The sequence below is a fragment of the Elgaria multicarinata genome, chromosome 1, assembly GCF_023053635.1.
Source record: "Elgaria multicarinata webbii isolate HBS135686 ecotype San Diego chromosome 1, rElgMul1.1.pri, whole genome shotgun sequence".
Lineage (NCBI taxonomy): Eukaryota > Metazoa > Chordata > Lepidosauria > Squamata > Anguidae > Elgaria > Elgaria multicarinata.
In genome coordinates this window covers 19,667,507-19,681,386 of record NC_086171.1, presented here as the reverse complement: position 1 = coordinate 19,681,386, position 13,880 = coordinate 19,667,507, and positions in this window count along the sequence as shown.

Here is a 13,880-nt window from a genome sequence, read left to right as displayed (position 1 = left end):
TCAAAAGTTGGATGGTTTTCCTAAGGGAAAACAGCTCCAGGAAAGGGTGAAGTAGAGTGAGGAAGCTGTAGGGTCCATGAACTTTTGCTGCCTGCACTTCCTCACCTCGAAAGCATCTCTTCCTAGAACCGCCTTCTCTAAACTGCCCCCCTCCAGATGTGGCTAGATAGGGGATGCTGTGAGTGTAGTACATTACATCTGGAGGGCACCACATTGGGGAAGGCTGACCTAGGAGAAGTCAGCTTTTGTTTTGTTTGTTTTGAACACGAAAGCCCTTGTAAGTTGTTGTTGTTATTATTTATTGCATTTATATCCCACCTTTTTCTTCCAAGGAACCCAAGGTGGCGTACATAATCCTCCTCCTCTCCATTTTATCCTCACAACAATAACCCTGTGAGGTAGGTTGGGCTGAGAGTGACTGGCCCAAAGTCACCCAATGGGTTTCCATGGCCGAGTGGGGACTAGAACCCGGATCTCCCGACTCCTAGTCCAACTCTTTAGCCACTACACCACACTGGCTCTCTTCCACTGATGTCAATGGGAAAGCCAGGCTCTTGATTAAGGGCTAAACGACATATTCAATGGCACATCCTGTTCTACTCACTTTTTAAATAAAGATGGGTGGAGGGGTCCTAGCATCAACAATCAGAAGACATTGTGCAGTGAGTTCATAGAATCATAGAATCATGGCGGAGCCGGACGTTATGACGGGTAAGATCGCTGTGTGAATTCTCCCATCAGGGGGGATATGAAAAGCTTATTATCTCACTTAATGAGGCGTGGATTATAAATTAAAGTGTTGGATGATGCTTATGAGTGTTGAGTGAAGATGGAAATCCTGTTTTTTGTGAAAGAAATCACAGATTAAGGGGAGAAAATAGACTGTTCTTGGCTGTTTTCTGACTGTAAGCAGACGGAAGGAGGGGGGAGCAAGCAACTTGGAATGTTTGGAATGTTGGAGCTCTCCTGTTTTCCAGTCTGATAGAAGCTGATTTATATACCCCTAATCTGAGAGAGATGTTCTGGTAGTAAATTCACCCTTCTTAAGGAAGAAAAAAAAGTATTTGAAACGGACTTGTTTGGATAAGAAGGGGGGAAGTGAAACGGGACTTTGACGAAACGTAAACATAATCCATGCCGTATATTAGAAAGAAAAAAACCCCGGGAAAGGCTGCTTGGCAAAGAGCACACCCTTCTAATCATAATTTGGCCCGTCTGGAGAAAGTGCCTGCCAGAAAAGAGTCACAATCTTCGGGTAGCGATTCAGCTTCAGGCTCAGACGAGTCGGTGAAGATGGCGGAAGGTTCTGGCAAGGCGCCAGCTTCTTCTGTTACAATGGATGAACTTAAAAAGCTGATTCTGGAAACCAAGGCTGCACTCAGCAAGCAGATCGCTGATAATGAAAAGAATGCAGAGGCACGGATGGGGGCGCTAGCGAACAGGCTGGCTGATAATGAGAAAGAGCTAAAGAAGGTTAGGGTTGAAGTTAAAGCTCTTGCAAAAAAACAGGATGTATTTGAAAAATGTTCTGAGGCAAAGTTAAATGCTCAAGATTCACAGCTGATTCAGCTTCAGGATGAGCTTCGACGTTGTAACATTCGCATCAAGCAATTTGCTGAAGAACCAGGAGAAGATTTGAGGAAAGTTGTATTGAAGTGGTTCAACGACATGATGCCTGATGCGGATATAAAGGACAGCGACTTGGAAAGAATCCACAGAGTGGGAGGAGTAAAGTACAAGGGATCATCTAGAGATTTGCTTGTGAAATTTGGCAGTTATTATAAGAAGGAGTTAGTAATGAAGAAGCTGAGAGCTATGGTTATGATTAAATATAAAGGCAAAGCAGTGCTAGTTTTCAACGATCTTTGTCAGCAAACACTCCAATGGAGGCGCAGCATCAAGCCAATAACTGAAATATTAATAAAAAATGTAGTGAGATATGCTTGGGGTTACCCGGTTTTTTTAAAGTTCTCCCATGCTGGGAATGATTATAGAGTAACCTCTCTGGAGCAAGGAAGGGAGCTGCTGAAGAGATTGGGGTTAATGAAGAATGGAAGTGTTGGAGCTGGGGAAGAGAATGGAGCAATGGCAGGAGCATCTGGGATGGGGTAAAGAGAAATGTTATGAGATAATTGATATGATAATTAATTAAATACAGAGATCGGGTCGTCATGGCGGGGCACCGCCTCCCCCCTCTCCCCTAATTGGGTGGCCGGAGTAATAGACTCACGGGGATATGGGGAGGGGGAAAGTAGGGGGTGGGAGAGGGGGAGGGGGGTTATTAGGGAGGGAGGGAGGGAGACGATGGGGGGGTTAGGGTTTATTGTTATATTTGTTGTTGTATTTGTTTATGAGGTAGGAGGGGGGGAGTATTATGTGTGGAATTTGTGTTTTTATGTAAGTAATTTTGAATTACTGAGCACGAGGGATCGGAAGAGATTTCAAAAGGGTGATTATGGATAAAAAGATAAAAGTATCAACACTCAATGTTAAAGGTTTGGGGGCAGTCGTGAAAAGGAAGAGAATAGAACAATTATTTAATAAAGAGGGATCAGATATTATAATGGTCCAAGAAACACATCAAGGCTCCGAGAATTCGAATATGATAAAATTAAGGTGGCTAGCCTATTATGAAAAGTCATTAGGGACATCTAAAAAAAATGGAGTGGCCACCTTGATTTCAAAAAAAAGTGGGTTCGTATTAGAAGAAGTAAAAAAGGACGATAAAGGCAGATATCTTATGTTAAAAGGTAAAATTGAGGGAAAGGTTTATACTTTGATTAATGTTTATGCCCCAAATGAGAGGCATAGAGAGTTTTTTATAAAGTTGTTTAAAGAAATAGAAGAATTTAAGGAAGGATATGCTATATTAGCTGGGGATTTTAATATGGTTATGGATAATAAACGAGACAGGTCAAATCCCACTAAGGTTGAAAAGAGGAATAATATGACTATACTGAATAAATTGGTAAAAGAAAATGGTTATCTAGATTCGTGGCGTTTACTTAATGGGAATAGGCCTGGGTTCTCATATTTCTCCCCAGTTCATTATACATACTCCAGGATAGATTATATATTGGTTTCAAAAGATTTTGCAACGAAGATTTGTAAGATGGAAATAGGGGTAATAAAAGTAACTGATCATGCCTTGTTAAGTTTAGAATTTACAGTTAAGAAAGATTATAAAGAGGCATATAGATGGAAGTTGAATACAAAGATATTGAAATATAATAAAGTAGTAGAGAAAATTCAGAAGGAACTGTCGGAGTCATGGGAAATAAACGAAAAAGGAGGAACAGCTGGGTCAGTCATTTGGGACACCATGAAGGCCGTAGTAAGAGGAATCTGTATTAGAGAAACCTGTACTTTAAAAAGACAACAACGGGTAGAGCAGGATAAGTTAGAGATAGAAATTAAAAATTTGGAGGAAAGATATTGGAGAGTTAAAGACAAATATAAATTAGTGGAAATACAAGCTAAGAAGAAACAATTAGAAAATTTAAATATAGAGGAGGTTCAAAAGAATTTATTGTATATGAAGAGGGAATATTTTGAAAATAGCAATAAGAACTCGAGGTTGCTCGCCAAGCTCACACAAAAAGAAAAAGGAAGGAATGGGATAGAAATGTTGAAAGATAGCCGAGGGAATTATTGTCATGCAATGAAAGCCAAAATAAAAATTTTTCAGGAATTTTATCAGGAATTGTATAAGGGTAAAGAAATTCAACAAGAAAAGGTGGAGGAGTATATTGGAAGGTTTATAAAGAAGGGAATAAAATTAGAATATAAGGAGTTAATGGAGTCAGTAATAACTCAAAGAGAAATTGAAGAGGTTATTGCTAAGTTAAAAGTTGGTAAATCACCGGGAGCAGATGGATTGGGTCCAGAATACTATAAGGTCTTCAAAGATTACTTGGTTCCAAAATTAATGGAACTTTATAATAGGATATTATTAGGAGAGAAGATACCTGAATCATGGGAACATTCAGTGATAATTCTGATCCCAAAACCAGACAAAGATTTGACTAATCCCGATTCTTATAGACCTATTTCTTTAATAAATCAGGATGCCAAAATTTTTACATCTATTATGGCTAAACGGCTAAATAAATTTTTGGCAGAATATATAGGAGCAGATCAATGTGGGTTTGTGGTAGGAAGGCATATGCATAATTTAGTGGGTAGAGTTTTAAATGTAATAAATGTAATAAAAAAAGCAAATATTAAGGCAGGTATTATGGCATTGGATATTTTTAAAGCTTTTGATTGTGTGAGCTGGCAGGCACTAAAGAGTATTATAGATAAACTGGGATTTGGAAATAAATTTAAAAATGTAATAGAACAGTTATATTCCCAAAATACGGCGGTAGTGGTGGTAAATGACGGACTTACTGAAAAGATACGACTAGCCAGAGGAACAAGACAAGGATGTCCGCTCTCGCCGGTCCTGTTTGTAATGGTTATGGAAGTTTTGGCGAAGGCACTAAGGGAGGATGAAGAGTTAGAAGGAATTGGAGAGGTAAGGGAAATAAAGTTAAACATGTTCGCGGATGATACTTTATTGACCATTAAGAATCCATTAAGAAAATTAGAAAGAGTCAAATATCAGTTGAGGGAATTTGAGAAAATTACAGGGTTAAAAATAAATTGGTCTAAATCAGAGATGATGCTATTTAACTATACTAAGAAGGAAGAAAAGGATTTGGCACTTAAGGGAATGGAAGTGAAAGTCAAGGACGAGATTAAATACTTAGGAATTAAAATTACCAAAAATTTAGAAAATTTAGAAAGGGAAAATTTAACGAAGTTAAAGAAGGAGGTATTAGAGAAATTGGAGAAATATAAAAGATTAAATTTATCTTGGTTTGGGAGAATAGCTTTGATAAAAATGAAGATATTAGCTAAAATTAATTTTGTATTTAGGATGTTACCTATAAAAATATCAGAAACCGAGATAAAAAGTTGGCAAAATATTATTAATAAATATTGTAATGGAGAAAAGAGAGCAAGAGTGAATAAAAATAATTGGTACCTAAGCCAAAAAAAGGGCGGAATGGGTCTCCCAAACATAAAATTATATTACGTAGCAAATAGATTAAGACATGTTGTAGAAGCAATTATGGGAGTAGGAGATTTATATTGGATGGAAGAAAAAAACATAAGTAAGGTAGAGATGAATTTGGAGAATGTTTTTTTTAAAGATGGAGGAAGAAAGTGGGTTGGAAGTATAGATAATCCACTCCTGAGGACTCAATGGGAAATTTGGAGTAAATTTAAAAGGAAGCTGCTTCCGAGCAACTCTCCCTTAGCACCGATAATAATGTTAAAGAATTTCCCAGAGGATCTAAAGGGTAGATTGTGTAAAATATTAAAAGAAAAAAATAAAATAAAATTAAAGGATTGGTTAAGTGATATTAAAACAAGAGAGGATATGGAAAATTTGTTAAAGGAGAAGAAGCTATCGTGGTTAGAATATGGTCAATTAGAACAATGGAATAAAAAGTGGATTAAGGACAATAGAAAGTGTAGAAAGATGACGAGGTTTGAAGAATTAGTAGTAAGTAAGGAGAAAGGAAAAGGAGATAGTATAGTCTCAAAAGGATTAATGAGTGAAATATATAAAATATTGTTAGAGAAGGAGTTTAGAGAGAATACAGAGAAAATGGTTTGGGAATCAGATTTGAAGATACAGATAGGGCGACAGAGCTGGGAGGGACTATGGAAACAAAGAGTGTTGAGAAGTTTATCAGTAAGAATAAAGGAGAACTATTTTAAAATTTTATGGAGGTGGTACCTAACCCCGGTTAGATTGAATAAGATAAGTGATCAACATTCAGCAAATTGTTGGAGAGGTTGTGGGGAAAAAGGAACGTATTTACATATGTGGTGGCAATGCAAATATGTACAAAGATTATGGAAGATGGTGTTTTCAGAAATTGAAGAAATAGTGGGAATGAAAATAGAACAAACACCAAAAATAGCATTGCTGTCACTATTTGAAGAGATAAAGTGTGGAAAAGGAACTATAGAGCTGATATCGAGTTTGTTGGTAGCAGCACGGTTGATGGTAGCTAGGAACTGGAAGATCCAAGGGGAATATTCTATTGAAGAATGGTATAAAGAAGTATGGGATATAGCCATCAATGATAAATTGACATGTAACATTAAGTGGAGAAAAGGCATAACTAAAATAAATGAGTTCGAAGGAATTTGGAAACAGTTCCTAGTGTTTGTGTTTACTAAGGGAAGTGGGAAACCACCAGCAGAAGAAACGATTAGATTTTGGACTCAAGAATGATCCCGAGGTGGGGGGGTGCACTTTTATGTTAAGAGCGAAGATGTTATAGTTTGATAAGGTATATGTAATAGCTTTTGATATTGTACTCAACATTTATTCAAGATGTATGTAACAGATGTTTGATGTTATTTTTTTTTCTTATTGTGTTGTTTTAGTTATATTTGGTAATGTTTATCTATGTTTATATAGTGTTGAAAATGAATAAAAATTATATAAAAAAAAAAAAGAATCATAGAATCATAGAATAGCAGAGTTGGAAGGTGCCTAAAAGGCCATCTAGTCCAACCCCCTGCTCAATGCAGGAATCCACCCTAAAGCATCCCTGACAGATGGTTGTCCAGCTGCCTCTTGAAGGCCTCTAGTGTGGGAGAGCCCACAACCTCCCTAGGTAACTGATTCCACCGTCGCACTGCTCTAACAGTCAGGAAGTTTTTCCTGATGTCCAGCCGGAATCTGGCTTCCTTTAACTTGAGCCCGTTATTCCGTGTCTTGAACAAAAACACAGAATTAGTAGTGGGACATCACAGGAGAGTTGTGAATGGAAGACGACGGCAGCTGAACTATCCCTAAATTTCCATGAACAAAGCAGGCCAATGGGGCCATAGATGCCTCATCTGGAAGCCCACATGCTCAATGCTGCCACTTTGACGTGGAAGGAAAAGTAGCTGTTGGGCCTGATTCCAGTGCTGCGTTCCCTTCCCCTGTTGCTATTTGGCCCTGAAGGTGGTGTTTAATGCAAACAGCAAATGCGGGGGAAATAGCAGCAAAGGGAGCAGATTTTCAGTGGGGAACCCGTGTGAGGACCTCATCTAGATCAGGAATTACTTTTCCTTCCAAATCAAAGTGGCAGCATTAAGCACCCTTCTTTTTCTTTTCTTTTTTAAAAAAGGGAGGCTAACATAGCAAGCCATTTGATTCTAAGAGCTTCATCCCAGGTACTTGTTTCCCTCGAATTATCCCCTACAGCATTAAGCTGTCGCCGTCGTTGTTGCTACCAGATGGCTAGATCCTTTACATATCAGGAAATGCGTTTAAGGGGGGAAATGTAAAAAAATCATAAAAAATCAATGGATGACCCAATCCAATTCAAATTTGGTATGCTTAAAGCTCTCCTTAATATCTATTACTGTGCCAATTTTGATGTCTTTATCTTTAAAGCTTACACAGATGTAAGCATTTGTTCAATTTTTCTTCAAATCCTGCTTCTGCACCCCAGTGGCCGCTCGGAAAACAACAAACGATACGCTCGAAAACTAGTAGCAAAATATTGCACTTCTTTTAGTTAAGAAGTGCAATTAAAGCAGGATGCATGGGAGTATTTCACAATAAAAGCAGATTATAAGGTGGAAAACTTTGGAGTCCTTTGCACGCAATTCACAGTGATTGCACAGTATAATGCTGGTGTGATAAAGCTCTAAAGCTGAAATCCTATTCACACTTATCTGGGAGCTGAGCTCAATGGGACTTATTAGGGTGGCCATATGTTCTCTTTTACAGAGAACAGCCCTCTATTGGAAGGGTTGTCCAATTCCAGTTTAAAATAAGGAACCATAAAGAACTGGTGCCCGTCAACAGTTAGCACCTGGACAGCAGACTGAACTCTCCCACTAATTTTAGAATTAATGGACTTCTAAAATGCTTAATGTTAAATGCTTGATGCCCAGTGTTAATTGGATCACAAACTACCTCAAAACGCTGGAATAGTCATATTATGCGATTTGCCCCGCCTAGAAACAAAATACCTCCCCAAACTCTTTGCTAGTAGAATCATTTCCTATATTCCTGTTTGCTTTATTATAAATCACTCCCCACTTTGCACATCTTTTCTTTTCCTTTTGATCTGCAGTGTCATGCAGAGGTTTCTAATTCGGGCTCAATCAGCAAGGGTCATAAAGGAAACAGCCATCTTATTTTCTGTCTTCCCCTGACCTTCTTGGCCTTAGTTAACAATGTAAACTACATTTCCTTCCTGTTCATCAAGGATTAGATCACTCATGTGTATAACAATATCTGCACAGACAACACGGAAAGCCTTCTTCACATTTGACCTCAAGCTCTGTTTTAGAGTTTTGCTGGTCCGTAAGCACGCATAATAAAACCCAAAGTAGTTATGGTTAGAAAAGGATATGAAACCTAGAAATGCAGGATTCTATTTTCTCGGTTTTGCCTTGATGCTTCTAGTGAATTAACCTCTAATCTCAATTTTCCTAGAACCAGGATGTATTATAATTACATTTTCACATGTGACAATAGAAATGCTTTTTGCATGTTGTTTATTTGGATACTTATTTCCTGCTCTTCAGCAAATGAGCGGTTTGGCTAACATGGCCAAGAAATACATTTCCTGCTTATAATTCCAAATCAATCTTCCCCTGGGGAAGCTTCCCATTTCGCTGCTCCACTGCGCTGAATCTTTTTCAGCTGAAGAGTGAGGTCAAAACACTACTAATAAATTAAAATTTAAAGTACGGTACTGGAATCACCGCTCTACCAAATCCTCTTATCCCCATGTATTATCCCCTTTTTATTCACTCAGTATTTTAACACTTAATTTTAACTTAAATTTAAATTATACTGTTTTAACTCTGTATTTTAACCTTATATCAATTTTGCTGCGTGGTTTTATCCTGGTTGTGCTTTTTATATTGTATTTTGTATTTGTGTTTTTAACTTGTTGGTTGTTTTATGATGGTTTTAATTTTTGTGAACCGCCCAGAGAACTTCGGCTATTGGGCGGTATAAAAATGTAATAAATAAATAAATAAATAAAAATAAATGTATCCTAAGTGGTAGTTAGCAAAGTTATGGGAAAGAATCTTATGGATACACATTTTACTTAATTTGCATAATAGATTAATGATGTACAATGTTGGCTTTTCTTGATACAGAATGTGGATTTTAGAAAAAGCATATCCATCCCCATTCAAAGTTCAATAAGCAACTATTAGAACTACTATGAATTACCACCACCAAGTCTCTCACTGCCATTATGGTGCACTGGAATAGAAAGAAAACATTCCTCTCCTCCGATTGCCATAGAGATCAGCTGCAACGTAAATCCTCTCCTGATCAGTACAAAAAATACATCCACTCATGTAGAGTACAAATCTCCATGGGGCAGAAAAAGCAAAAAAGCAAGAGAAAGAAAGAAAAGAAAAGGGGAAAAAAGAAAAGCCCAAAGAAGGATTTAATGTGACGGGGTAATATTTCCATTTCAACCCTAAATGAACAAACATGACCCTTTCTCGAAAGGAATTTGAAGAATTTTGCTTGTTCTCTGAAGGGCAACTGAGCTTCAGTTGCCTTTGAGACAATGTGAAATTGTACCTTGGCATACCAGATTCATCCACATGAATGCATGTGATCAGCAGACAGTGCCCAAACTCCACACAAATATCCTCAAAACTACACTCAGACGAGCTGTGTTATTTGCAGTTAAAATGCATTTAGACTTGTAAAAGTAAACACCTCTAAAGCATGGGCTATATGAGTCTCAACATTATTCATCCAGTTTCTTCCCATGTTTTATTTAATTGTTTTATTAATTTATTCTTTACTGCATTTTTATCCTGCTTTTCAGACAACTCTGACCCCATATCAGGTCAACATGGGGCCAATTTTCCAACAGATTTATTCAACATCTACAGATCAATCCTGATCCAAAGGATGAGCAGGTAGCAGAAAGGCAGGCTAGATTAAGGTTTAGAACTGGGTTAATCTAATGGTTTGGACAAGCATAGATAGTTCTTTGAAGACACAAGAAGAACGAAAACCTCCTACTACAAGACTTTTTATTTATTTTTTTAAAAAAGTGCTCAGGAATAGGGGGCAAGGTTTGATGCCACCTATGAAGAATCCATCAGCAGCATCAGGAGAGCTGGAGCATCATTCTAGCACATCAGGACAAACAGTTCAGGCTGTGAACAAACCCCATCTGTCGAGGACTCCTTGAACCATCACGCAAAGCCATTACAGAGAATCACCTGCCCAGTATACACCAACAGAGCAGTTGTTGCACTAGTCTGGTTGCACTAACAGTGCAAGCCTATACATGTCTGCTCAGAAGCCCCATTGGCTTCAGTGGGGTTTACTCTTAGGTGAAGTGTGTGCAGGATTATGGCCTTAATGGCTTTCCCCTCTTTTTCTATTCTGATTGCAGTGGCTATGTTGCCCTTGCACTTGCTGAGTGAGCCCCAATACCATAAAACCTGGCCAGCTCTTCAGCTGGGGCTTGTTTTTGTTTGTTTTAAACTTATGCTTTTGGATTTGTTGTCTATTTTAGATATTGTGTACATCACCTTGGGATCCCATGGATGCTGAGTGGTTTATGAATATGAAGCCTGTCCTTGATATGGATAAGAAGCAACTAAGGGATTGGCTATTTTGGATAGATTCTAGGAGGGATCTGCAACTAATTAAAAACTCTAAATTCTCCCGGTGGTTCCCTCTTTTGAAAACAAAACAGTTCAGAGCCAGCTATTTGTCCAAACTGAGGCCACTTTCCCTAAGAAATGCTTTTGATCTACAACAATTCCAAGATCCTTCTCTAAATCCAAGATCTTTCTCTAAAAACTCTAAATTCTCCTGGTGGTTCCCTCTTTTGAAAACAGAACAGTTCAGAGCCAGCTATTTTCCCAGACATTTAACAGCATTTAACAATGCTAAGTTTTTGTTTTGTTTTTAACAGACCCCAGAACTGTTGTTTTAAATGGATACCATTATTTTTATACTGTTTATGTTTTTGATAGTTTTAAATTTTATATACTTTTTAATGTACATTGTTTTTAACTTTTGTAAACTGCCCAAAGGGCTTCGGCTATGGGGCATTATATAAATGTAATAAATCAAATCAAATCTATTTGTCCAAACTGAGGCCACTTTCCATAAGAAATGCTTTTATTGAACTGAGATTCCAAGTTATGCCAACTGCAGTTCTGGATGGATGCTACCACAAGGTGCCATTTGAATGCAGACTATGCATCTGTGGCCAACATCAAGTGGAAGACATTGTTCACTACATGTTAATTTGCCCTCTGTATAGGGACCCAAGAGAGAGATTCCTGAAACCCTTGTTAACCCATGGATATAGGAATGCCCTTGCAGAAACAGTTCTTTTTCTTCTGAGTGATGCCAACAGTTACGTGACACATAAAGTGGCTTTGTTTGCTCTGGCAGCAAAAAAGATTAGGAGGAGAGAACTAGACAAAACTGCCATAAAACTGCCACAAACTGAGACTCAATCCAGACAAGACGGAGGTACTGTTAGCGGGTGGTTCATCTGTCCGGCGAGGTGATGTTTGCCCTGTCCTGGACGGGGTTGCACTCTCCCTAAAGGATCGGGTCTGTAGTTTGGGGGTGCTCTTGGATCCAGAACTGTCACTTGAGGCACAGGTGAACTCAGTGGCAAAGAGCACCTTTTATCAGCTTAGGTTGATATACCAACTACGCCCTTATCTGGACAGAGATAGCCTAGCTACAGTTATCCATGCTCTGATAACCTCTCGCTTGGATTACTGCAATGCGTTATACGTGGGGCTGCCTTTGAAAACGGTCCGGAAGCTTCAGCTGGTACAAAATAGGGCAGCCCGTATACTAACAGGGACTGGCCGCCGAGATCACATTACACCAGTCCTTTTCCAGCTTCATTGGCTGCCAGTCCAGGTCCGGGCCCAATTCAAAGTGCTGGTATTGACATTTAAAGCCCTAAATGGTTTGGGGCCAGGTTATTTGAAGGAACGCCTCCTCCCATATGTACCTGCCCGGACCTTAAGATCATCTACAGGGGCCCTTCTCCGTGAGCCCCTGCCAAAGGAAGTGAGGCAGGTGGCTACTAGGAGGAGGGCTTTCTCCGCTGTGGCACCCCAGTTGTGGAACGAGCTCCCCAGAGAGGTCCGCCTGGCGCCTACATATATGTACATTTTACATTATAAGCCACTTTAGGAGGATTATAGTCATAAAAGGCGGCTACAAAATGTATTAAAAATTTTTTTGAAAAAAGAAACTTGCTCAAGAAGTAAGCATGCCTTCTATGTTCAAAAGAGCCGGGGGAGTGGGGAGAATGGCAGGTTTCCTCTCTCTGAGCATCATCACACAGGGGAAAATTGTGTTTGCTTGCCATCGCTTCTCCGCCCATTCCTTTGTCTCTCATTACTTCCTCTTTTGAAAGAGGGGGTAAACAATGTGCACGTGGCCCTTTCAGTGGGCCGTTTTGATTCCGCTGCTTCTCCTGCACACAGCAGGAGATAGCAGCAACTTCCATCTTTAAAAATAAGTCGGACTTCCTGGGGTGTGTTTTTGTCGCGTAAAGAAGGCTAGAAGGGGCGGGAGGCTCAGGGGAGGCAGATCGTGTTGTGAGAGGGACCTGCGAAAATCTGTGAGTGCCCAGTGATGACCGTGCAACAAAACACTTGTCTGATGGATCTCTCTCTGTCTGTCCTATGAGAAGATTTGGAATTGCAAAAACACGCTGCAACCCCTTTCTAGCAGAGTGGGAAAAGAATGTGGAGAAGCAGGAAGAAGATTTTTTTTCCTGGTTTTTTTTTTGGCGGGGGGCGGAATAGAAAATGAAGGGATTGACTGCTGAAAGAAAAGTGAGATCTAAATAAAGCAAATGCTGCTGGGCTCTTAGCCATTGAGTGTTTCTCTTCAAGGCTGGGAGGGCAAATATCTGACCTGCCCTAAAATCTATAGGAATGTACTGAGAAACTTGCCTCAGAGAGACCTTCAGCATTCCTTTGAGAGGCTCCCAATCCTGCTTTTCAAAGCCAAGTTTAGCCCACTCTGTGTGACACTACCCTAGCAACACGCATGCTGAGCGCATGGAACGGTCTTTTGCAAAAACAACTCAGAAGACCATGTTGATTTTCAAAATGGCTGCAGCGCCCCCCCCCCAATATCAGCCATTTTGAATCCAAGCACAAATTGCAATATTAGACATTGGCCAGATTGCTGTGGAAACTGTGTTGATTCCCTCACTTAATAATAATAATAATAATAATAATAATAATAATAATAATAATAATAATAATAATAAAAAACCTCCACGATTTCAGGGGGATGTATCCAGGGCTCACCCAAGACATTGTACTGCCTGAAGTGAAGGACAAGATGCCCCACCCTGCCTTCCCTTTTATGTACAAAATTGAGCCCAATTAGCAGTTGAATTACCTCAACTTTGGCAAAATGGCCGCGTCCTCTACTGCACCTGAAGACAACAGGCTGGTTTAGAGGGTGCAAGGCAGATTGCATATACAGCACTGTCTTTCAATACCTTGCCACCATCCTGCCTTCCCAGTAACTATTGCCTGAGGTGGCTGCCTAATAGCAAGGCAACCCTGGATATTTCTGTGGTTCCAGTCACTGTGTGGATGGCTTTTTTTTTGTAATGTCTAATTCAATTTTCATCTGCTTGTTTGGACATAAAAGAAGAATTATGTCCTCTGAACACTAAGTAAACCAATTTGCAGTTGTAGCTCTGGCGATCTGTACATACAGGCTCTCTGAGGAGCAGCAATTTGGAGATGAAATGAGCTAGAACCGTGGAAGTTTCGGAAATTCATTACAATTAAACTCTTCAGGGCTT